The sequence below is a fragment of the Micrasema longulum genome, unplaced genomic scaffold (assembly GCF_059751315.1).
Source record: "Micrasema longulum isolate JH-2025_06_02 unplaced genomic scaffold, ASM5975131v1 h1tg000747l, whole genome shotgun sequence".
Classification (NCBI taxonomy): domain Eukaryota; kingdom Metazoa; phylum Arthropoda; class Insecta; order Trichoptera; family Brachycentridae; genus Micrasema; species Micrasema longulum.
The window spans coordinates 1,459,576-1,487,246 of NW_028277941.1; the positions used below are offsets into that span (position 1 = coordinate 1,459,576).

Genomic DNA, 27,671 nt, shown 5'->3' on the forward strand with positions numbered 1-27,671 from the left:
TATCTTCAATTCTACCATTTGTTGATTTTTGCAAAGTAAAGAACTGAAACCTTCATTGATGCGGTGAGATTCTTCTGACTAAATTCTTTCACCTACTAGGTAACGACTGAAAATGCATTTTAAATTTTATACTTCTTGGACCAGTCTGTTTTATAAACAATATTTTGAGTTTGTACAAATGCATGTAATCAAAGACCAGATATTCCCCCCTAGAGAGTAATTAAATTAACACAACAGAGATAGAGAAAAGTTTTGAAAATAAATCCAGTCTTTATCTAAAAAAAATGGGCAAACTGAACATATTGTAACAAAAAGCAAAAATTAAAATGATTTAAAAATAATAAAAACTTAAGATATATTATATCGTTATAGTTTTTTTTTCAAAGAGGTAATCAAAGCCTAAAGAATCCAAAAGAAATATAGATTCAAAATGTGCTTAAACCATACTCATCAACAATTAAAATCGAAGCATTTAAGCTTCATATTTATTTAAAACCTTTAAAGCGGAAATTTAGATCGATTCAGAGGGAAAAATCATCATGAATTCGTTAAACCACATCAAGTTATAAATGACGAAATATTTTTTTTTAAAACAACATTGGTTTTTTGTATTCGATTGTGCATATGACACTAAACCGGTGAACTTATTGCAGTGTACTAATCTTGATAATTCACTACAGTGATGTAAGATGATAAATGACATATATAAATAAATACAAAATTTGTAAAATAATGAGTTTATAAATAAATGTTACCTATAAAGAATTTTATTTTGTGCAAAATCACATCATTAAAATTCATATGGCGACTGATTTCAGAACACGACTACTTAAGTCGAGGTTTGAAGTTTAACTTAACTAAATAATTTAAATCTTACTAAAGCTTTGTATCAAATAATAAGTGCCATAAATACGTTTCCCAACATTCGTTCGCTGTTTCAAGTCCAAACTACGGATTCTTAGAAAAATAATAGGTAAACAATAGGCATTGGAGTGAGAGTCATTCTAATTATTTTTAATTTTTCGGATATGACTGTTATTTGAATCTATCATTTAATCATTAATCAAAAAAAAATATTTTGTTTTTTAAAAGTTTGATTTCGTCATAGAAAATCACTTGGTCAACTAAGTTAGTGCACAAATATTCGTTTCAAGTCATTCGTGGTAGAAAAATAATTTGCCAATCGTATCTCAAAACAGAATATTTTAACAAATATTTCAACGCATAATTTAAATTTTAAAACGAATATAATTGATCCTAAAATAGTGTTTTAGTGATCAATTAACAGTTTTATTTAAACGATCTTCTCTTACTGATTAATTTGACTTAAAATGAATTTTCTATTCAGAGTAAATATAAAAGCATGATATTAAAGTGCCGCTTATTTAAATCAAACACTGTAATATTTCTCATTGTATTATTTTGTAAACTTTTCATAAATAAGTTTGTTTTATATGTTGCAGATTGTTCTGTAGGTTAACTGTATTGTGTTTATAATGATTATATTGCTTTGAAGTAATTAAACAAATAGGTTATTGAGAATGAACTTTTACGCAAACTTTTTTCTGCGATATAAGTTTTATTTCTGTAGATGTAAGACACCGCTTTTTAATTTCTTTAAATTCGTTTGAGTATCTTAATGCAAAAATGAAAAAAAATATTTAAGCGTTTCTGGAAGCGCCTTGAGTAAAAATGAGAACTAATTCAATGAACGTGAAACTTGACGTGACCTCGTCTTAAAGGAAAAGAAAACAAAGGAAAATCCTTCGTAGCCCTCGCCAAGTGTTCAACATGAAGAATTAATAATGTACCTACTCACAGAACATGCATCGCAGTAATAATGCTTGATAGCTGCCGTCACAATTATTATTGCGAGGTATTGTTGCCGACTGAAACCGATAATTAGCTGAACTGCACGCCTCTCACGCCAAGCCTCACCTACACTCCTCGCCCGAGGAACCTCCGCCGCCGCATTCAAACTATTACACCACTACCAACATCTACAGACAGTCAACAACCCGAGACTGTGCTGATTATTATATCATTTAATAATTATCGCATGCCTGCATTGTGGAGAAGCTATATAAAATAACAGGTTAAATATATATTTATTTTTATACATCTTTATATATTTTTTGGTCAATGCGGTCAAATATCGAAATAGGTAGGCTTTGATTTCAAATATTCAATTCAAAAATCGCCCTTTCATTACATTGGTCGTAGGGAGCCAGAAAAGCTGATGCATGCCGTGGATTAGAGATGATTACTGAATGCTAAAAATAAAATTTAAAAAAATATATTATGTAAAAAATATATGTACAAATGGCAATCATTAAGTTTCGCATTATAAATTAAATAAATTGTTTATGTTTTATGAATGTATGTATGTGTATGCACATGGGTGCATGTACATGTGTGTGTATGTATGTGTGTGTATACGTATATATATGTGTATATGTGTGTATGTGTATGTATATGTATCAAAATATGTATGCGAGTAAGTTTATATTTTATCAGTCTGTGCTTTCTATTAACTTGTAAACCATTTCATGTATTAAAATGTAATTGTCTAGCTTGGAACGGGGTTTATTCTCTTGTTAGCTGGGCAAAGTAAACAAAAAATTGTAACTATGATAAAATGTAAATAAATAAAATAAAAAAATAAAAAATAACTAAACGTGAAAATAAAAGTGATGTAGGTACTTATAAAATGGAAATTTGGTCAAGGTTATTTTAAAATTAAGATAAAAATATTGGTTCGCGTGAGTTAAAAGCGAAAATAATAATCTTCCCTTCAATAGTCGATACCGTAGATCTTATAAATGGGTCAGCAAGGTTAGCCAACTATACAAACGTTATTAACCCTTCCATTACTGTGCTAAAATATCCCCGCGTTCCAGTGCTGCGTTGTATACAAAGGTGAGCAATTCAAAATCTGAAAAATGGAGCATTCATAGGCTCAATCAACTATATTTGAAGTAAAAAGTGATAATATTTAAAATACTCGTGTAATCGCTAAAAATATGAATAGACCATTTGCTAACGCTTACACCGCGAGCAAACAGACCGCTTCTAGCGAAGCTTCGAGAAAAACTGACGTACGGTGGCAGTAGCACAAGCTGGCCTGCGTCACGCGTGAAATGGTCTCTCTCGCTCACGGAGATTCACCGCATCGAGATTGAGACGTAAAGAGTGTTGAGCTGTTGAGACAATCGTATATTCTATACCTTTTTACTTCATCGCCGCGACAATGCGACACATTGGTAAGCTTTTAATAACATAGATGGTTTACCTCCAATTTATGATAAAATGTTATTTCTATGCCAAATAAGTATTTATTACCCAGTAACATATTATTTTAACCAATACTTAAATGCATGACGAAAGAATATCAAAAATCTTAACCGAGTATTTATTATATTTACGGAGGTATAATTATTTTTATTACATTTATTTTCAAAACCTGCTCAGCGAGTTAAGCGCCCGAAGGGTAGAATGGGAAATCATCCCCGCCTCCTCACCACACATAGGAGGCGCATGCGAGCGCCTAGTAAGATCTGTAAAGACAGCACTTAGCGTTACTATCAAAGCGCGCTCACCACGGGAAAAAACAATGCCACTAGCTGAGGTGGAGTAGAACGTTAACAGGCGTCCGCTTACATACGTGTCCGTGGACCTAAAAGACGAAAAGACCCTGACTCCTGGCAGTTCATTGGTGTATTGCTGAGCATTGATAAAATCTTCGTATCAGCATATTATTTCGTGTACAATAGACTCGACATTGTCGCCCTTTGTCGGAATTATCGGCACAGTTCTTGTCTAGTACACGGCTAAGATATTTGAACGAATTTATTATTTTTACTTCTGTACCGTCTATGAAAAGTGGTGGCACATGTAAATTGAGTTTTTTTTTGTGTTAAAAACAACCATCTTGCACTTGTCAGCGTAGTATTTTAATCCGTGATCTTTGGCAAACTGCGTACAGACTGAAGTTAATTGCCGTAGACCTTGTAAGGACAGCTAGCAGTACTAAGCCTCAGTGGCAAACGGTGACTTTTTTTATAGGTAAGCTATATTTTTTATGATACCTGCATGTACCTTGGTACCTTGGTACCTGCATGTACATACTTACATATATATAAGTAAAATGGTATGTACACGGCTTCTTTTTCGCAATACTTACTTATTTTTAACTGAAATAATTATTACCAATCCACCAATTAAACGTAAACAATAATTAATAATTAATAACTTCGCAAAATATGTACGTATATTCTCCATTATTTTAATACTGTACATGTATGCCAAAGATTCTTTGAAAAATGGGTCAAATAATAAGTACAATAAAAAAAATATATTTATCATTTCTTTTTGTGTAGCACTGGTTGAAAACACCGTATATTTTTTTATATTTGACATTTTATACTAAAAATATTTATTTATAATAACTAAAAGTAATATAAACATATTGTTGTAAAACGTCACTCCCCATTATGTATCTACTAAAAGATTGTTTTTTTTATGTCATGAGAAAAGTTAATATATATATATATTTTCTGAATAAACTTTAGAAACAACAATGTCGTTCATTGGACACATTAGCAATAATATTGTCTCCGTCCGCTTCGTTTAATTTTAAAATGAATAATGTCAATAATTGACACAGCACCGAGCGAAGCGCCACTAAATACGACGGACGGACGAAAGAACTGGCGTCATATGTCAACAGAATACTATCAAACGAAAATGGTATTTAGAAAATAATGTTTGAAATGCTACTCTCCAAATAGAGAACTTCAAATAATATCTGTAATCTGCGAGTGAACTCGGGAAAGAACATATACTAACTGAGTTTTAGGATGTCAAAATACAGAATACGAGTACATTTTGTATGGAGAATAAGCTGCAATAATCGGTCAGTTTCTTTCTCCCACTGGGAACGGGCTATGCGCTGGGTGCGTTTATAGATGTTTATATTTATTTTTTGAGGAAGATATAAACTGTGGCGTTATTTTATAATAAAGAAAGATTATTTGATTTATTTTCCCATAATTAAAACTACTTTAAAACATTATTATTGATAGTCAAATTTAATGGTAAGCTACGCATAATCGATTATACGGACGATTCGTCCCTGCTATATCACCAGCGAACGATATAGCGTTCACTCTTGTCGAACCTATTGAACGTCCTGTATGTAAATTTTAAGGATGTTTATTTAGTGGAATGTTGAAGAAATAAATCAAATTAATTAAAAAACCTTGCAACGATGTTTAGAAAATCTAGTATTATATCTAATCTTTACCAAATGTTGTCATCGTACTGCGCATGAACTACTCGTTGTAAATATCAATGCAATGACTCTTTTTTGCATTGCAATAATTGCGTATTTGTGACACTTTTAGTTTTTCTTTAAACTGTTATTTCGAAAAACGGTTGTCACCTCTGAGTGATGAGGCGTTGCAAACGAGTTTGTCAAATGCACAGGCGTTGAAATATTTACATTGTCTGTAGACAACCATCACCGCCATGAATATGTATAAGTCCCGTCTAGAAAGCGTTCATAACAGACTTTTAAATGAAACTTTAATGTTTTGAAATGATCCTTGCTTACAATAGGACCATTAAAACAAATTACATCGTCTTTTGTAACACTCTAGTGGTTATCAGTGTGAAATTGCGGCGTTGACAGAAATTATTATCACTGAGCGCGATTAAAATATTGTAAACGTTTGAAATTACCTTTTTTTTAAAAAAGTGTTATTTTTCAATGCAACGTGTGTTTAGTGCACCTTTGAAAATGTAACATAATATTATTCTTATAGAATTATTTAACTTAATTATTCGTATATAAACAATTATGGATAAATTAAAATTTTAAGTTTAAAAATTAAGTTATGATTACCAATCATTAACAAAATGTTACAATGAAGTGAATAGTATTTTGTTTTTAATTCACGATATAATGGTGCCTTTTTATTGTTTTTTAAAACCGTAATATTCAAATGTAAATATGTGTATTTCAAAATCATTTCTTAAAGCGGAATACTGATATTCCATAAAAACATGTGAGAATAGTGCTAACATCTTAGGATTAAACTAATTTATTTAAAATATACTACATATTGCATATTTATTTAGTTATTATTTACTTATTATATATATACGGCCTAAGCCAATTTCAACAGTTACATGAAGAAACATAAATGCAAGAAACTGAACAAAAAGTACAAAAAACTATTTAGCAAAGACAAACAAGGGCTAAAACCATAATTTTATACAATATATTTAAAAAAACGAAAGACCAAAAACTTTGAGCTTAACCATGCCAATCCAACTTCATCCCACACTGTTTAGTCGCGAAGAGTTCTACGAAAAGCCGGAAGATCTATCTTAAAAAAATTCCAAGTCGTGTGATGAATTGAAAATAATAAATAAACAATGTCAACATGTGCATACATTTATTATCCCAATTTCACGAGGACGTAAGCCGTTGTATTTAGTTAGGGCACATATTTGAATACTCAAAAAAGCGTTGAGTTTATGTATTTTTTTTACGAAATGAAAAAGCGTAAATAAAGAAAAAAGAATTTCAAAATAAAAGCGTATGGGTTTTATAATTTATGAAATAATAATTCCAAGTACTTCTTTTAATTCCGTATGATTCAGGCAAAAGACGGAAAAAAAAGAAACCTCCTGATTCTTGCAGACCAACCATAGCTAAATTTGCCCATAAAACTGAAATGGTAGAATTTTTTAAGACCACATTAAAGAATTTGTTTTCCACAACGATTACAATATAAAGGGTACATAAAAAGTCAGTTTTGATAAATAACGTTTTTCAGTGTTCAAACATCTTGATCAATAAAATAAACTTACGAATGTAAAGGATTCACCTTAATGTAAATAGCTTATACTGTTTTATGTTATCTAAAATGGTTTTCGTTTATATTTAATAATCATTTTATTTCCAATATTAAACTGGCATCCACTGTTGATCCCCTGTATGCATATTTTTCTTGTTTAATTATCGTAGAAAGTAGACCCTTAATGTCAAATTTTATTTAAGAAAATTGTAGATCAAGTGAATTGTCAGATGCCTGAATCCTGTATCATTTATATGAAACTGAGATTTATTTAAATGTACACATATGATGAGCATAGTATGCACTTCCCTACTTTGGAAGAAATGTTTATCGTTTTTAATATTATTAGAAAATTTGTTTCGAGAATTTCAGTGGAGGGTTTTTTGATAAGTTAGACAGATTTAATAAAAATGTATTGTAAAGATTAAATTGACTCCATAGTTATTCTCACGTTGAAACATCGAAAAAGAGAATCGGCGAAAAGTGGAGGAAAGCCCGCATCGTAGTATGTGGTTGGCGTGTTCCTTTATCGCGCCCCCGCTTGAGGTCCTGGGTTGTACATTTATGGTACTGGTAGGGGAGGAAATTTACACTATGCATAGATCATAAATAAACCGTCAGTGTGCATTTTCGAAAATACGAAAACTTTCCGAATTTAGGAACGAATTGGTTGCAAAGACACTGAGTTATTTTATCTGGTTTTGAACATTGTTGAGTACGTAAAATTATAGGGCAATTATCGTGCGGACATGTTGTCAAATAAGGTTACAAGACATGTTACAGATCAAATAATAATCTTTTGAAGAAATCGATGATGATAAATCATTTCTTGTTTTTTTAGGAAATAAACATTTTGGTATTCATTTCAACGTACTTGAGTATGTGAAGGAAAATGACGCCACTTTACGGGATGTGAAATGGAGCTACTGGTTAGTTAGAAAGTAAATATATTTTACGTATGGTTCATTAATCTCGATTGGCGATTTCAGCTCAGGAATACGGTAAGTGCATGAAAAATACTAGATCACCAACTACAGTGCAAAGTCCGACATACATTGGTTTTTTTTTCCAATGTAATTAAATATTGAAAATAAAAATAACGTGACCTCACTGGGGTTACCCGTGCCGAGGACACTTAACAATATACTTGGAGTCCATTAGGGAATAAATATGTTTTCCGAATTTTAAGTGCTGCGATGCCAAAATGACTTGATTGTATCGAAAAAGCTAGAGAATATGCAACCACAACCATCGAAGAGTTGATTTTTTTTTAGTCTGCTTGACTCAATCGTTAGCGACAGTGGAACAGCTTTCACATCAGTAGAATTTAATAAAAAACTGAGACCAAAAGGAATAAAACACTTTATCATTCCTGTCTATCATCCTTCTAGTAACGGTCGACCGTCCGCCGCGCACATAGTCCGAAATATCGGATGTTAAACACGGTGAGAAGCAATTATTTTAATTTAAACATTTAATTTAATATAATTTACCGAACGATTTAAAAAAAAAAAAACATTATTTTCTAACCCGGTTCGTGACACAGAAAACCATTTCTGACATAAATTTTGAACATTGCAATATCATTTTGCTCTCTTCGAAGACAAAATACATGCTGCAAACGATTGAATTTGGATAAATACATTATTTATAAACAAAACTTGATAATTTATTTTAAAATCAGATGTTAAGATTTCAATATACGTATATCCATTATCCTGAGATCCGATTATTTGGACTTTATGCATTCCCGGGTTAAGTAATTTAAATTTCGATAAAATCTTGTACAAGTCTTAGTATTCTGCTGAGACCTCTTGATCATTTTTACACAAAGAAAAAGATACATACATCCATTTAAAGTAAAAATAAAACCCATTAGTAACGTGTAAATTATTTGAATGAAAATCATTTTAAAAAATCCTCTTTTCAAATAGGTAACGTAATTTAATGAAAAGGATTTACATATTTTAAAATTTTTGTATCAGGTACCTTTTGAACAAATATTTTTAATTGAAGCTGTCACAAACTAAGTGTTCATGTTCATGTTGCTTCATCAAGCATTTAAAACAATATAATTAATGAACCCAAATAATTACAAAACTAAGGAATCAATTTTAAAATTTCACATGGAAATACTTTAGTATTTTTTTATTGCAAAATTGATTTCTATTTTGCAAGTGTATATGTGGGTATAAGACGGTTACTCAATTTCGATTCAATCCAACAACTATTAAGAAATATATAAACTTATAGGTACAGCAAGCAAAAAAAAAGTTTTCATCCACTCACATCTAAGCTCGTATATAGGAACCTCGAAAGTTATGTATCTTCATACACCGTAGTGTAAAAAATAAATAAAAAGTATATGAAATAAGTTCTTAAAAATCTAAGTCGTTGTGTCATTTCGTCAGGTGCGCACATTGATTGCGCATGACGCTTTGTTTTTTTTTTAAATGGCCACCCTCTTGGTTGTCTTACGCCTGACTTATATCTTTCAGTAATTATTTTATCAACAAATTACAACAGGGACGAAGAACATATTAGAAAAGGGAATATGGAGGTCTGGGCATTTAAAGAGCACATGATCTGTCATTGGCTGGTTGAAGTGGCCACTTTACACACTGTATAACATTTACCATCTTGCTTGAATGTTTGAACTTTCAACTGTAAAACATAGGCAAAGTGGTGAATGCCTAGACTTCCATATTTCCTTCTATAAGTTGTTCTCTATCCCTGTTGAAATATGTTAATCTTAATGACTACGGGGTAAAATCCAGTTTATTGTCTACAAGCATTTTTACAAACTAAAAATATTGTAATTATTGTTTGCACCTTCAATTAAAGACGATAATATCCATGTAATTTTCACAAATATTCATTGTACCCGGTTGTGTTACATTTCTAATAAAATATAAATAAAACCCCGAACATTAAAATCATATTATCTTTCAAATATTATTCTCAAAGATTTTAATATTGGGGAATCTTATTATTTAAAAATATATATATTTTTTTAAAGAAATATTTGCGTTTTTATAATTCACCCAAATATTTCAATTTTGTGGGCCATTTTCAACGAGTTGTAAATAACCAACCATTAGAAAATGGAAATTGAGTTGAGGTAGTAATTCTATTTTTTTTCAATATCATGCATTCTGTTTCAAATAATGTAATTCCAAACATAAAGTTAAATACTCGGGTTTTTTATATGAAATCCATTTTATTAAAGATTATAATTTTTAAAAAAATAGATCAAATAAGAGCTTTGATTCATAAAGATACTGATACATATGGATGTAGTAATTTTGTATTTTTTTTATTATTTTATGAATAAGCAGGCCAGAGAGCTTATATTTTTTTTATAGTAGAATAATAAAACAAAAAGATAAGGTATAAGAAATACTAGTGTTTAAACGTCCTTTTATTTTTATCAGAGTAGATAAATAGATACGTAATAAATTTCATACCACATTAACAGTGTCCTAAGCTGAATATGAACAAAATGATTTGTAGAATGGTTTATCTACAATATATTGTAATAAGTCCAGTGTTTTGTTACATGTTATATGGCAGACAATACTATAGGATTACGAAAAAAAGGCAATTTAAATTCAATAAAAAATTTCGTAAACATTAAAATAAGCTAAAATAAATAATCAAATCAAAATAAAAAAATGTTTTACAAAAACTAATATTTGAAAAAAACATTTTTTAAATCTTTAGGTAGAATAAAATAATGTTAGGTTTAAACTACGTGTTATTAATAGAAAAATTTATTACTCTAATGTAAAATCATAAGTAAAATGTTTCAAATAAAAATACATAGAAGTATTTGCGTGTCATTTAATTGACATGAGATTTATTGTGATACACAAATACACAAGTAAGTTAACAATTTCATGGTGTACCTACCTACATCTGTACACGTTTAAAGATGGTGGACAAAACAGCAGGCCGGTTCGCTTGATGAAGCTATCTTCACACCAATGACGAGCACGCTCACCTCCGGTGCATGCATTATCGAGTACCACTGCATCCATTATAAACGCACTATCTTGATCGTAAACAAAACATAGTAAATATGTATTTTAATACGTACTTCGGTCATATTAATAATTTGATTATGCGGGATTAGGCAGTCGGATTATATTTAGAAATCAAACGTGATTGAAAACAATTAAAAAAAAAACAATTTAATTGAATAACGAGGACGATACGCGAACAGGTGCTCTAGATGACATGACAGTTCGAGCCACGTTTCTGTGCAAGCCCACGTGACCCGTAGCTGTCATTCTCACGTGGCGCCCCGTACCCACATCACAACACAACACACTTTCTCCCGCGCTAGGCGAACGGATTCCTCAGTATATTGCATGATAATACGCGGCGAACAGCGCGAGCGACGCCAATCCGTCCTAATTACGCGACATAGATCGCCGATCGTCACCGGGAGCCGAAGATGGAAGAAGGGAATGAAGGACATAGATGCCACCTCGCTGAAGAGTGGTACAAGAATGGACGCCATCATCCGACCCGAAGCAAACTTTATACTATCCACCATAACGGAGTCTCCTCCGAAAGCTGATGCCTCCACCAATTCGTTATGCATACAGCACCAGGGGTTGTTGAATACGGCTCACTTTATACTCACACTTATTTATGAACCGGCAACGAGGCCGCGGTGGCGGTGGTTCCGATGTCTCTATACATAATACAATATCGGCCCAGCGCTCAAGCGCCCCCGCACACTGGCGGGAAGGGCTTTTTATGTATTCACTTTTGAAGTCTCCACCTCATCTGCAAGTCGTATTATGAACCTAATTAACAAGTTAATATGGGCAGTCTATTCCGCAGACGGCACGCGGCACGCGGCACGCGGCCGCGTCACGGGGCGGAGGAAAAGTCCCACTCGCCAGTAAACCGCGACATTCCAGTTTCGAGAAACGAGTGCTTCAGTATAACTCGTCTCCACAAGTCAAATGGCAAATGCAAATTCAAGAAATTATTTGTTTACTCATATAAAAACACATAAATACTAACGCGATGACGTTTAATCAAACTCTTAATTTGTAAGGTAATTATGACATGTCATTGGCTGGTTTAAGTGGCCACTTTACACACTGTGTAACATTCACCATTCTGCCCATATTCGAACATTTATATTCCTTCAATTCTTTCATCTGTTTATGTTTGTAAAGTTTAAGTGAGGGTGGATTCATCCAATTGAATTATTTCACCTACACCCTAGGCAACGCCTGAAATTTTTTAATTTATTCAATTTCTATACTTCTTCATGGTAGATGAATCTCACCCGCATAAATAAAAGTTTCAGCTCTCTAACTTCACAAACATCAACAGATGAAAGAATTGAAGGAATATAGATGTTCAAATATGGACAGAAGGGTGTAAAGTGGCCACTTAAACCAGCCGATGACAGGTCATAAGCCCTGTAGATACCTAGACTTTTATATTACCTTCTCTAAAATGTTCTTTATCTCTGTTGTACTATGTTAATGTTAGCAGCTCCCCAGGGAATTGAATCCAGTCCATGTCTATAAAAATTTGGACAAACTCAAAATATTCTAAATATGTACTTAGATTTATGTTTAGAGAAGATGATGTAATATTACGTCACCGTTGTCATGTATTTGTTACTGTTGAACATGTTTTTTGGAAATTTGTTGCAACAGAGAAGGAAAACATTTTTGAGAATGGAATATGGAAGTCAAGCCATTTACAGGGATTATGAGCTGTCATTGGCTGGTTAAGGTGGCCACTTCATACACCGTGTAACATTTACCATTCTACCCATGTTAAAACATCCACACTTCTTCAATTGTTCCATCTGTTGACTTTTGTGAAGTGAAAGAGCTGAAGTCTTTATTAAGTGGGAGAAATTCACCCGGCTGAACCATTTCACCTACTAGGCAACGCCTGAAAACAATTTTAATTTTTTAAATCTTCTTTTACCAGTCAGTTTGATAAACAATGTTTTTAATATGTCAAAATGTATCACTGTTGATTTTTTCATACTCATTTTTGTAATTTGTAACCCATATAAATACACTGTTGTACACCTTTAAACTAAATGATTGTAATTGGAATATTCACATGTGAATATGCAGAATGTCCGAAAAAAACTTGTACTTGAAAAAATGTATTTTGCGAAATAAAAAATACATATTTTTAGGTAATTTTTTACTGATACATTTTTACTAAATGAGTATTATTTAAACAGTAAGTGAGATAAACAATTACTACGATTAAGTTTCAATTATGTTTAAAAAAACATTATTTTAGTTAATTTTTTTAATTTGGCGGTAAAATAATATATTTTTGTTAGAAATAGGTTTCTTCTCTGTAACGGGAATAGAGCAGGGCATCTATATACAATATTCAGCCGAAGTTCACCAACTTTGCAATTGTAAGGAGTGCCGCTTGTGGTTCATGAATTTTGCTTCAAATTCCACCCCTCCGCTCTCGCCCCCGCCCCCGCCTCCCAACCATTCCCCATCATACATAATAACACAAAGTATAATGTGCCCTGGCCGAAATTCATATAGAATATGATTCTTGTTCGCGCAGCCCGAATATACTTAACATCTCATTACGGCTAACGTAGAAGGAAAGAAAACAGTTTAGGCAACTTTGCGCGGTGAGGGCAGATAGGGTCAAACTTAAATAGACTTTCCAGACACTGGCAAGCACCCTCTATTTACCCGAACTGATGAAACATGCCCAGCTCCTATCCTCAATAAAAAACAATCGCATGAAATCCCTCGTGGTGCAATGGGTAAGACTTTTGACTCACGCACGGAGGGTTCTAGGATCGATTCTCGGCGAGAACACAAAAATAACGTGTGATTTTTCTCAAACCTGGTTCTGTGCTGTAATTCACCAGTGTGATTGGGCCGGGCCTCCGAGCTCGTTGTTGTACTAACAAATATGCCAAATGAACTCAATAAATTAGAGAATCGTGTTGGTGGAAAACAAAAAGAAATTCCCGTAATTATTGCATTTTTGAAAAAATGTAAATAGAATTATTAAAAATACATATATTCATAAAATAAACGAGAGAATAAATAAGAGGAATAAATAACATTCAAGAATAACGACAGAAAATTTAACACAAAGTCTGAAAAAAAGTAAGTAAGGGCAAAGAAATTTCAGGTTTCAGGGTCTAAAAATATTTAATATGTTACCCAAACATCGCCAAACCATGGTATTCAATTTAATAAATTTGTAAAAAATTGGTTACTGGGTTTAGGTCGAGAAAAATCGGAAAATTTACTCAAAAATATTCTTAAAATTATTTAATTAAAATGCTTTAAATAAATATTGTATAACAGTATATTAAATTAATTAGTAGCTAGTAGGTCGTAATGTTATTGTTTATTTTACATACAAATGTCTGCCTTAAAACAGGTTGTACCTAGTAAGGCAGACTAGACATGATCCAGAGAAATCTATTTCCTAAGTGTGTATGAAGTAGATAAAGTAATTGTTATTTTTGTTAATAAATCATGATATTTATTTTTATTAATATTAAAAGTACAATGCGTTTTCCAACCTAAATTATTGGTAAACAAGCATATTATTCAGCGTTGGTGTCATGCAGTACAACACCTCACCGTCATTTCGGTATCCTTTTTGTCCTGATACTACAAAAAAGACACATGTACATGTACATGTACATTTATACATGAAAATATTATTATTTTTTTAATTCAATTTTATTTACTTTTAATTTCAATTACACCCAATAATATTTTACAAAAGCCGGAAAATATACGAACAACAGGTTTTCATTTATAAAGATAAAATATCTGGTAGCTTCTAGCCACTGCATCATTCTGAATTTAACCAAACATTAAATGATGATTGATGTGCTTAAAGTAATTTTAAAGTGTTTAACGTAATATTTTACTAAATAAATTTTGTACCAAACTTCTTAATGCCAATAAAAATAGCGTTGGTTTTATTTAAAAGATAATAATTTATTATATGGATGAAAAAAACGCGTGATAGGAAGGAATGGAGACGTTTGGAAAAGGTCTTATCCAGCAGTGGAAAGAACAAGGCTGAAGAAGAAGAAGAAGAATCATACGATAAATAATACCGTTTTAACGTTTGATGAACTAAGTTAAAAAAGCACAGCTTGTATTCGGAATTATGTATGTTCGAATTCTAAAGCACATTGTGATTATTTCTTTATGGCACGAAAGATATAAATTTTATTTTGGAAAAAAACTGTAATTGAAATGGGGTTACTCGGATTTTTTTTATAATAGCATAGACAGTGGCAAATGAAACCCTTAATCGGTACGCGAAATGTAGTATCATCTGTCACGTGAAGGTAAGGTGATCTGTCTTACACTTCAGTTACCAGTGGATCATCTTTACAATTAGTGTTTTATGCTGACTCTGCCAGGAATCGAACCCGGGATCTTAAGCATACTCAGCAAATGCGGAAAATACTCGACGAGGCGGAATTTTACTATCTCCACTCGATTTTTTTCCAGGAATTTTACCAAAGAGAAGCCATCGAAACGAAAAAAGTTTTTAATATACGGGTTTACAATAGTATAAAGGTGCATTTGATTTATTGTTTACCATAAATTTAATATAGATTTAAATACAAATTTTAAATTTTTTTAGAACACATTGTGTAAAAATATAAAATGGACTATTTTTTCGTTGTTCAACTATTTATCAAAACTAAAACGCCATTTTATTTTATAAACGTGATGTGAGTGATGTAAGCACATCGAAAAATGCCTATAGGCCAGTGAGTGGGTTAATCCATAAATATAAAAATCATATGGAAAACGTATTGTCAATGTAACCTATTTAAAAGCAGATATTATTAATTTATTAACGGCGTAATTCATTTGCAAGCAAGAAAATAATATATAATTTTAAATGGCAAAAGTTGATAGTTTTATTTATCATCGTATAACGATATATTAATTAACGATTTCTCTCATTTTTTTCTATACGAATGTTTGGAAGATTCTTAAACTAATGTGTAAATTTAATTATCATTAATATCATTTTCCTATCCGCACCTAGGTGCACGAGACACTGCATTGGTACTACGATTGTTGCTTATCTAGATCTTTTTTGTTTTGTGGAAGGTGAGGTGATAAGTTCTTAGCTTCAGGAGCCTGTCCAGGAGTCTTTAAATATTGAGGTTTTAAACCAATTTTAAAATCAATATTTTAAGCCCATCCAGTCAAGAATCTGACACATGACTTCTAGAATGGTGGGGAACCGGCAAGGTAGATTTAGCTCTACTCGATTACCATTTTCAGGATTTTTACATGAGAATAGCTATAGAGTAAAAAACGCTTGTCCAGGGTTCTGGTTCTTTTCCACATTCACTAGTGTATTATTTATCCCCCAGACAGAGAATTTCAAATATCCCCTAAATTTTTAAAAAGTATTTAAATATTTGTTTGTAGAAATTTCGTTTTTCTCAAACTCATCTCAATTTTGAAACGAAATTTCTCGGATGGCTGGAATTATTTCTACCCCGCGCTCTTCATTTCCACATGCCCTTACCGTTCGTTGTACCAATTCTGAGCGGGATATTTCTTAGCCGAGATTTTTGTATTATTCAAAAATTACTTATGCATGCAGCAGACAAAAATATTACAAGATATTAATGAAAGAAACGTTAAATTTATGCAGTGCAGTAAGAAGCTAAGCCATTTCGAATTTAGTGGTAGAGGAAGGTTTGGAAAGGAAATGCGAAAACAAATTTATTTTGCAAAAGATGATCAGAAATACATTCGAATAATTCAAGGCGGCTTGTTTCATAACTAGGAAAGTTATAAATATGTTTGTTTCTCAGGTTTTCTTCCACTCGCACAAAATAATGCGTTGAATCGTAGCAAACCGAATTTAAAGCATTATTTTAAGCGTAATACACCACAAGTTATGAAGGAAATCACTATCACTCAATTTTACACAAATTCGAGGTATCCAAATATTTCTTATTTACATAGGTTCAAACAAGTGCTGCCCAAAAAAATATTTTTTTTAGAGGTATAATTTTTTTTAGTGTTCAGAAAATTATTATTTAATCATTTAAAAAAGGAAATTATTTGGAATGAATACATAAAAGAATATCAATTCAATTTGGCTTTAAATGCAATATTATTGATGCATACATATTATTTGAAAATGTAAAATAGAAAATATTAAAAAACTTCTTCTTCTTTTAGTGCCCTGTCAGGTATCTTCATCGTTGGCAATCACTCTCTGTCCTGTGCTGCCCGGAAAATCTGCTCCAAAGTCCTGAAGCCAGTCTAGTCTCGTGTATTTCGCAGCCAGGACATCTGTCTTCTTTCAGCCACTCTGTGACCCTCAATCTTGCCTTTCAAAATTAAATGGTGCAAGTTCTCCACGCATTATATCAACTGTGGAATCATCTCCCATCCACCATCAAAGATGTTACTACATTATCTCTGTTTAAATCACGTCTGAAGAAACATCTCCTTTCTCTTCTTTAATCTCTTCTCCTTTCCTTTTTCCTATTTCCTCTTTTTTCTTTTTTCTCATTAAATAATAGTTTTGATTTAAGGTAATTTATAAAAAAAATACGTTTATTTCTATTTTTATATATTTTTAGCTTTTTTAATCTATTTTTTTTTATTGAATATGTTCTGTAACTTGAATTATTAAAATAAAACTTTTATTTTATTGGTTGGTAAGAAATTTCCATTTGGCAATAAGCCCACCAATGTACAGATAATATTATGTACAAAAAGTTAAATAAATAAATAAACAAATATGCCCCACATACTAAATTTTATGATGGTTAAGAGTTTTCTGTTCGTTCAAGGTCGACTTAAGACTTCTGAGTTTGATATCAGGTCTGTCCAAGTATCTCAAGCATTCTGCGATGCAACTTTATCTTAAAAACCTCCAACCAAGTCACAGTGTTCACCTTCAGTGTCCAAATCAAGGAAGTTTTTAAGATTAAAATATCCTAACAGAGATAGAAAACCAGAGAGTCGATGAATTTCATCAAATCAATAAAGGTCTCCGCTCTTTTACTTCACAAAGGTCAAAAGATGGAAGATGATGTTTAAAGATAGGAAAAGATAAATGTTACACAATGTGTAAAGTGACCACATAACTCAGCCAATGATAGATCATGAGCCCTATAAATGCCTTGACTTCTATATTCCTTTCTCTCAAATGTTATCCTTGATTTTCAGTGTAGGCATTTACAGGGCTTACGACAGTCATTGGTTAATTTAACTCACAGTGTAACACTTACCATTCTGCCTATGAACAATCATGTTTCTTCAGTTCTTCCATCTGCTGATTTTTGTGACTTCAAATCTGAAACCTTGATTTATGCGGGCGAGATTTACTTGACTGATTATTTTATTTACTAAGTAGGCAACGTATGAAAATATTTTTTGAACGGTTGCTTAGTTAACAATGTTTTGAGTAAGTCCAAATGCTTCTAAAAAAGTACTGGATTTCACCCGCTTGGGAGTTTTTATCCTTTTAAAAATACAAAATTAATTTTTAATTTTGTTGGTGCTTAAGGATTTTTTTCCAAAATGTTGGTATTTTTAATGTTTTTCTCGTGGCGTAATAGTCAGCGCGTTTGCCTACCATGTAAAAGGTCTCGGGATTGATTCCCGACATGGTTGATATGAAATATTTTTTTAAAAGGGTGTTTCACACTAGAATATTTTATAGTTCCCGGACTGGTACCTTAAGCGAAAGACTGTTTACCTTTATGTAACCAAATTGATCTAGATATGCTGCGATTCGTGTACCAATCCAGTGTCCTATGCACTATTGGGTGCGGTAAGGTAATAATGATGATGATGAATGTTTTTTTTTTGTTTACTTTAGAAATTATTTAACCTTTATTTTTTAAAAACAACGGATCTCAAACTTATAATCGACCGGTAAAATTAATTTGAGATTTGTAATTAATTTTACAATTGATGTTTGTTCTATCAAATCAATTTAATGTTATTGAAATATCTTTATAACTTGCCTTGCATACCATTTATAAAGACGATAAGAATTTGCTCAAAAACAAACGAACCAGACAGTGGTCAGCTGTCAAAGCTAAAAACGGACTTTTCTGTGTAATGTTGATTACCGACGTATGCAAAAAAAAGATGTACTTGTTGGTTAAAGTAATTAAAAAATTAATTGACCGGTTTTTAATTTCGGTAGGTACGAGAGTAAAAAAAACTTATGATCGTGTATATTTGAATCAAAACCCGGGTTAAGATTAACATATTACAGCAGAGATGGAGAACTAACGTATCAATCCCAACAACTCCCAAGAGGCGAAAATTCAGTCCTTTTTTACAAAAAATATGGACTAACTTAATACATTGTATTATTAGTTGTTTTGCAGGTAGGTACATAATATGAGTTTAGTGTCAAGTCGGTGTGCCAATACATACATAGTATGAGAGAGGATAAATGTATACCATAAACCCGCTACACGGGATCAGGTCTTCCACATATGAAATTTATGCACATACGTTATTGCATTGAAGCCTCTTCCCAATATTGCGCCCTTCGAAATCTTATCTTTGCCGCAATCGCGAGTATTTGTAAGTAGACGAGTTTCTGCTCGTTTTGTGGCAATCCTGTCAAAATTTAAACCAAAACTTTATATTCGCGTCATCATTTAGTAATTGTAAGGAAATCAAATGTTTAGGGATGTTCTACGTTAAAACAAATTAAAGATTTTAGATAAAAGAACGTACATGCTATAAATTAGATATAAGGAGATATCTTCTTCTTCTTCACGTGTCATGTCGGGTGTCCCGATGTTGACGATCACTTGGGAGAAAGCTTCCCTATCCTGAGCAGTGCGAAACAGCTCCTCCACAGTTCTAATCCTGGTCCATGCTCGGATGTTTCGAAGCCAGGAAAGCTGTTTTCTCCCGACCCCTCCACGTCCCTCGATCTTCCCCTTCATGACAAGCTGAAGTATGGCATATTTATCACCTCTCAACACATGGCAAAAATATGAAATCTTACGGAGCTTAAAAGTGGTGAATAGTAATAACATAAGGACATATAGCAGTAGGTAATTGCGTAAAATTACATTTTAATTTATTCATGTTTTTTATTTTGTATTATGTTGGTTGTGCTGTACTACAAGTATGTTGTAAGGTTTTTTATTCATCACAACTCTGCACAGAACTTCGGTCTCGTGAAATTCCGATTTGTGTCTCGAGAATTGTATTAGGCGTTAACATAAGTTTTGTAGGTTTTTTTCCGAATTTAGCTTAAAATAGCATCTTCACCGTACACTGCGCAAATATCGCGAGCACATTTGGCAGCTTTATTCCTCGATTTAACGAGAACAGAGGGAGGCGTTAAAAAAAAATCACTTTCGTCTTCCTTAAACTCGGAATTCGATGGCTTGTAATCAATTAAATAATATTTGTTTCGTTAAACGAAAAAACAATATCTTGTAGAGCGAAAAATTTTCTTTCAAATGACGCCTTTACCATTTAGTTAAAATTTTTGGTGCTCATTTTTAATTTTGTGAAAAAACAAATAAAACTCATTTTAACACGCGCCGTGACGCAGTTGGTTAGACGGCTAACTGTGAAACTGGCCCCGCGGGTTCGATTCCCGCCAGTTGCGAGAGAAAAATCCAATTTTTTTTTTTCTCAATTGTTCTGGGCGTTGTGGTGTATTTTTCATTACCTCCTTCCATATCCCTTCTATTCCACCTGCTGACAAGCTTCAAAATAGAGGCTTAGCGGGTTATTCCTTTTCTAAATATAGTAAAAAAAACAGTTAGTTACAAAAAAAAAAAATACATTTCAGTTATTAGAAACAACTTATTAAATAATAGTTCTGAAAATTGCTAAACCATTGTATCAATAAATTACTCATCTGTGTTTCTATTTTAAGTAAGACGTATTTCTTTTGTATTTTATATGTAGGTTCATGCGAATATAACATATGAATGTGTATTCATTGAATGATTGTGTATGTGTAAAGTCCCAACTTTACACGGTTTTATGTAGCATGGACATGAACATTAAGAGGAATCGAACGTAATTTTGCAGAAAGCAGCCAGTCCAAAATTTGGAAAACAAGAGATATTGGTGTTATCGAGTTCATGAAGGTCAATTATATGTTCTGTTTAAAACAGCCAGGCCACTTTTATACAAAAAAAGAAATAATCGCCTCCAGAAAAATTCCATGATGTCGAAATGTCATAAAAACTTTGAAAGAAGAGTTTGTGTGAGGTTTCGTTTAATATTGGATGTGGATGTTTTCTGCAAAATGTATATTTTAGGTTTGTAGTCAGCCAGACTAAAAAAATCGCTAAAATTCATTTAAAACAAAATTAAATTATTAAATTAAGAACTATAAAAAAATTCATTGAATGGTTCTTTACAATTAAGTACCCGAATATAAACAAAAAATAATGACCAATACATAACGACATAACTTACATTAAAGTTTTAATAGGACTAGCTGTTTTCTGCAAAATGCACATCTTAGGTTGTGTGGTCAGCCAGACTTTAAAAATCATTTAATTTTGCCATATAAACAGTTAAATTCATTTTGTATTATGGAAAAACGAATGCACGCATTATTTATCATTGGCCAAAGCAAAAAACGTTCCAACTGTTTGGTAGATTCGATTATTCGTATTCTGATGGGAAGTTAAAATATATCTACAATTTTATCTACAATGCAAAATTGAGTTTTCTTTATGAAAAATATAATATGTTTCTTATTCGTTTTTCTAAACATGTTTAATTACCAGTTACCGAAGAAGATACTTTGGATTTTCATACCAATATACACACTTTCTTACGTAAATATCGACTTTAGTTTATACCGTCTCAGTATATACCGATGAAGATAGCCGTTCATAATTGAGGCCATGGAGGCAGTTTATCGATGCAATAATATGTTCCAAATCAAGAAAAATACGATGCTGCATCCTCAACGCATTAAGTTTGAATAATCATAACTTCAACGTTTTTTATTCAAATGATACGATATGTTAAATATTTTTTTTTTCAATACTAAAATATTTTGTTCTTCTTCTTATGGTTTCTCTCCCCGATGGAGGTTGGAAATAATTGTTGCGATTCTTACTTTATTGACAGCTGCCCTGAACAAGAACTGAGTGCTGCAATGGAACCAGTCGCGCAAGTTCTTAAGCCAAAAGATGCGCCTTCTACCTGCACTGCGTCTTCCGTCAATCCTTCCCCGTAGAATGACTTGTAAAATTTTATATTTTTTGCCTCTGATCACATGCCCAAAGTACTCAAGTTTTCCTTTCTTCATGGTCTTCAGTACCTCTTTATCTTTTTCCATCCGTCGGAGAACATCATCGTTTCGGACTCTATCCACCCAGAAGATTTTTAATATACTCCTGTAGCACCACATTTCAAAGGCTTCGATCTTTTTTGAAGTGGTTTGTGTGAGTGTCTGGATGAGTGTTTGGGAGAGTTTTTTGAAGTGAGTTGGGTGAGTGTGAGTGTTTTTGGTGATATTTTGTTCGTTGATACTTTTCTTAAATGAAAACGTACAAAACAAACTATAGAACAATACACAGTTACTCGAATTTTGTTTCGAATAAATATATATATTCTTTTGCTGTAAATTATTAATACAAATTGATATTGATAATATTAACCAAATTTATCTTTAAAAAATAATAATAATAACCGCCCCCGCCCTCATTTTACTGTTGGTACGCTTGCTTAAAATGGCTGAAAAAAACAACTATTTTTGCAGCTAGCAGTAGTGCAAAACACCAAGATATGTGTTCTACCTATAGTAAATGTTAGATATTACGAAAGTAAGTGTTAGTCTATGAGTGGTCTTTGTTTTCTATTTTCTTTGAGTCCCGCGTTATGCCAGAATACCTCAAAAAACATTTGTTAAACTTTGTCGTATTTTAAGAGGTGAAATCTTTTTCCAAAGGCTGATATCGGCCGTTTTCATCGAAAGAAAATACCACCACTTGTACAAACACCGAGAGAAATAAAACCTCCGGGTAGGTGGTACGTAGGTAGATACAAGGGAGCAAAGCAAATACGGGGGATATTCTTCAAAGCTTTCGCGCAACGCTCCGTTTTTATCCTGCTTGACTCCTAATGTGCTGAATTCATACATGAACAATTCCCTCACCCCCCGAGATCTCGCTCGGTTCTCCTTCCCCCTGTGTACCCGGACCCCCGGAGCGTCTTATCGGCCGCCATGTTTCTTTTTTGTAGCGGACCGTTATTTGGGCAAGAGGAGCTCGTGGAAATGACACATTCAATAAAATATGGCCGTTTTATTATAAGCAGGAGCTCCCAGTCATTTCTCACCGAGCTTCAACCTCGTTCTTGAGGTTCCAGAGGTTCTATTAGCTTTACTTAGCACTCGATAGACACTTTGCGATCGATCATTTCCGTGGGCCGTCTTTATATTACCTTAAGGATCATTTGTTTTTTCTCATTGAATTTCAAAAAACTGCTCGTTTTATCTGGAAAAACATTTTTTTATACGCAAAATTGAATTCACAATTTGTTTACTAGTGTTAAAAACCTACACAATGTTACATATACTAATGAGTAATGAATGGGAGAAAATATATAATGATAGTTGATCAAGTACCATTATTGCACTCTCATAAATCACCATTGAAATGTGAAATAGAAACAAAATCCTAGATAAGTGTTTTTGACTCGACGGCTTCTTTCAGATAAAACTACCGAAAAAGAAAATTGAATGGAGATAAAAACGCCGCGTAGTGTTTTGGTTGGAGCGCTCGCTTACCATGCTTGAGGTACCAGGTTCGAGTCGTAGCAGGGTGGACATTATTATTAATTTTTAAGGTGGTTTTACAGTGCAACATTTCATCGTTCCTCGACTGCCTTTTGATCTCCTTACCTTCACGTAACAGAAGACCGAGATACACTTGATGTTCCAATGTACAACGCAGTACCCTTTACACCAATGGGTGCGGAAAAGAAAATAATGGTGATGATCATAATTAAGATAGTTTGCTGATTTTACTACGTGAAAAATATGGAAGACAATATATTTAAAAATAATTTCATAACTTTATGGATAACCAAAATTTTAAAAAATAAATCAAACGGTACCTAAACTAATGAAAATAACTTTCTATCGGACCATATATGATAAAACAATATAGTTTCTAATTCACGTTCGTGATGGTTCAGGGATTTATTTTTCAAATATACTTTTATCATCAACGTTTCCCAATCCACCCCGAATTGTGCATAGGGCACTGCATTGGTTTTCAAATAGTACCTAATCAGTTATCATCATTATTAATATACATGACGCTTATATGATCAGTCTTACAGGTTAAACACACTGACACACTAATTACTAGACAAAGATAGAGACTCATTTGAATTTCTTTTTCTTTTTCAGGATTTCGAAAACACTTAACCAGGGTTTAGGTTCTATTTCACAAGCCGAACCTTATTATTTATTCCGCCCGAACACGGGAAAAATATAAGTTCATCATCATCATTCCCTATCTGCACCGAATGGTGCGTAGGGCACTGGATTGGTACACCAGCCGGAGCGTATAATTTATTTTTTTACACAAAGGTAAGATAATAAGTGTAACACTTCAGGTGCTAGTCCTGGGACTAAGAAATATTCTAGTTTATAAACAACTTTTATATAAATATTTAATAACAACTATATCGGGAATCCGAGATCTAAGGCCACAAGGTGGACACAAAAAACGTAATATAGATATTTCACTCTCCCGGCACGTTTAAATATATGATGCTTATTGCTTTTGTTATAAAAAAAAAAACGTAACATCAAAATTTTGGTAGTATTTTGCATTGTAGGCAAACGCACGAACACAAAAGAATACATTTGAGATAGTAGATAACTTTTTGTAAGTATGTTTTTTATCAAATTAGTCAATTAATATGAAAGCGTACAGGTTACCATAGATTTTTTACTGATTGTATTAATTAAATAATAATATGATTCATATATCCGCTTCGCTTTTGTAGAATAAAACCATTCGTGAAAATTGTTCTACATTGACATCCTTTTAAAACGTATGCAGAATTTATTCAAAGAATTCCATTTGAGATGCAGTGCGCGGGAAATGTATATCGTGCACAAAGCGTTTTCACCCTTAAGGAATATTACAAGTACAATAAAGGTAAAAAAGCCGTACATTCTAAAGAGTAACATTTTCGGTTCATTTCAAATTCAAAGTATTTTAGAAGAACAAAGAAGCTGTATTCGACTCTTCAGTAGCGCAACCAATGTTTTACGTTACCTACCGAGGTGGAATACTAAAGACAACACAGAAAAAATATTTTTCATATTTCTTGTATCTTAATATGTGGTGACGCGAGAGAGAGGCGCGAAGTATTTTCTTCGATAGCTAAAGAGAGTGCAATCAATCCAAGATGGTCCAACAGCGTCAGCCAGAACAGACTTTACTAAGGACGCTTACTGCCACTTAATATATTATAATGGATATCGGCTTACCTGTTTGAAATACTGTTCCCCTCGGATTTACAAACATTCTATATGGAAAATGATGCAGCTGTATTTTTCTTTGTAAATTCTGCTTTCGCCAATATTTTTTTTTTTCACCAATAAATGTAATTTTATTTTATTTTATTTTTGCACCACAACAAGCCAGGAGACCCAATTATAGTGGTGAATTACATCACATAACATCCAGGATTGAGAAAAATCACATTTTAATTTTTATGTTCTCACCGGGAATCGAACACGGAACCTTCCGTGCGTGAGTCAAGCGTCTTGACCACTACACCACGGAGGCCGCCTTTGTGAACTAGGTATTGGGTGCGGTGATATAATGCCATTGACATTTTTTCAACGTAGATTATATGAAGATTTGTTTAGTTGGGATACAACGTAAAATGCCAACTCTGAATTATTTGATAAGTTAGAACGATTGCAGAATATTTGTATACGTTATATCTTTGATCTTCGCAAATTTGACCACATAACCGAGTATCGCACGCAACTACACTGGCTCAATATCAGGCATAAAAGAAACATTCACATTCTATCACTTCTTCACTATATCATAATAATCCCACTTCGCCTGTTTATCTGAGAGAGCTCCTCCAACTTCTTTCACAACACTGACTATCTCTTCGTTCTAGTAACGAGAGGACCCCTTTAATACCCTATCATCGCTCTAATTTTCTGGCCTCCTCTTTCACAGTAGTAGCCGCTCGATCGTGGAATAATCTACCCACGAATATAAGAGACGCCCCTTCTTTATTTACATTTAAGTCAAGATTGAAATGTCACTATCTAAATATTTAAATTTATTAATATATTTTAATTTTGTTGATCTTTGTTTTTAATTTTTGTATAAAGCTGTAAGATTCAATATGTCCATGTATTTGTAATTTTCTCAAATTGAACGGTTTGGGTAGGTAGGAAGAAATTGCCTTAAGGCAATATGCCCGCCCTTTTATGTATATATATATATTGTATATGTATATGAAGTGTTAAATAAATAAATAAAAAAGAAGCATACATATTATTTAAAAGTACGAAAATCAAAATCAAAACATAATAACCGGCTTCATACCATCATTTGAACAACACGTAGAGCTATTTGTGTTTAATGTTGTAATTAAAACATACATTCATGTAATGTCTCCTAGCAGTCTCCTGCTTAAAAGTTAATGATTTTACCTTTTTTTCAATTAGAAATTCATTAACTCGTTATGTATTTTTAACTGTTCAAATATGTGCCTTTAAAATTATAATTATTACCTTATAACTATAAGAAATAACTCATTCATTTGAAATCCTAAACTATGTTCATTTGAAATCTTATACTATGTTAAAAGCATTAAATAATTTAATAATTCTGTATTCACGAATTTCACCTGTTTTTATGTCAATATTTTCTGACTACTGTACCCATTGCATAGTACCTATTGACAAACATTGTTTTTTAAAAATCCCCACATATTAAAAATAACTTGTAGCCGGTTTTATCCCTTTTGCGATATCTTCGAGATTGATATCTTCCAATGTAATAATAAACAGTAAGGATAGATAATTCAAAGTTTTGTAATAGCAACTAAGTATGTTTTTTTTAAGGACCTTTGTACAAAGTGTTGTGGGGTAAATACAAGAGTTGACATGTTATTTTAATGATTTTAAGTACATGCATATATTGTTGTGGCTCGGGGTTTTCACTGTCAATTACAGTGTCTAAAAAGTAAAGGATTAAAAAAAATAGTTAAGTTATTGCAGTGGCTCTAGTAATGAGAAAAAAGTATGGAGCAGTTAAGTATCACTCGTTTTTTTTTATTTCTGTAATGAATTACAATAAACTTTCAACCAAAATTTTCAATAACAAACTCAAAACTCAGATTGTATAGTCTCATAGCCCCCGATTAGGCTGCACTGGTTACTGTGGTTAGTGTAAAGTGAGTCTTAGATTTCTTTTTTATAAATTACCTTCAGAATATTTTAGTTATTAGGACACAGATTTTTTCCTATTATCTTCTTTTTCTCTTAGTGCCCTGTCAGGTATCCCCAATGTTGGAAATCACTCTGGCAAAAGTCTCTCTGTCCTGTGCTGCCTGGAAAATCTGCTCCACAGTCCTAAAACCAGTCCAGTCTCGTATATTTCGCAGCCAGGACATCTGTCTTCTTCCAGCCCCTCTGTGATTCTCAATCTTGCCTATAAAAATTAAATGAAGCAAGCGGTACTTTTCTCCACGCATTATATGCCCCGGATAAAAAATTATGCTAGATTCATTT

At 32.6% G+C, this 27,671-nt stretch overlaps 1 long non-coding RNA gene across 2 annotated transcripts in view; it reads right to left on the reverse strand.

The window, feature by feature from the left end:
- The window catches only part of LOC148279197 (uncharacterized), a 169,722-nt gene extending 158,274 nt beyond the window's left edge, over positions 1 to 11,448 (reverse strand). The window contains exon 1 of one of the 2 annotated variants that reach the window (XR_015822951.1): positions 10,779 to 11,448. This is a non-coding gene — a long non-coding RNA (uncharacterized LOC148279197). The remainder of the gene's footprint in view (positions 1 to 10,778) is intronic. The other variant, XR_015822953.1, reaches the window with a different exon arrangement.
- Between the last annotated feature and the right edge of the window lie 16,223 nt (positions 11,449 to 27,671).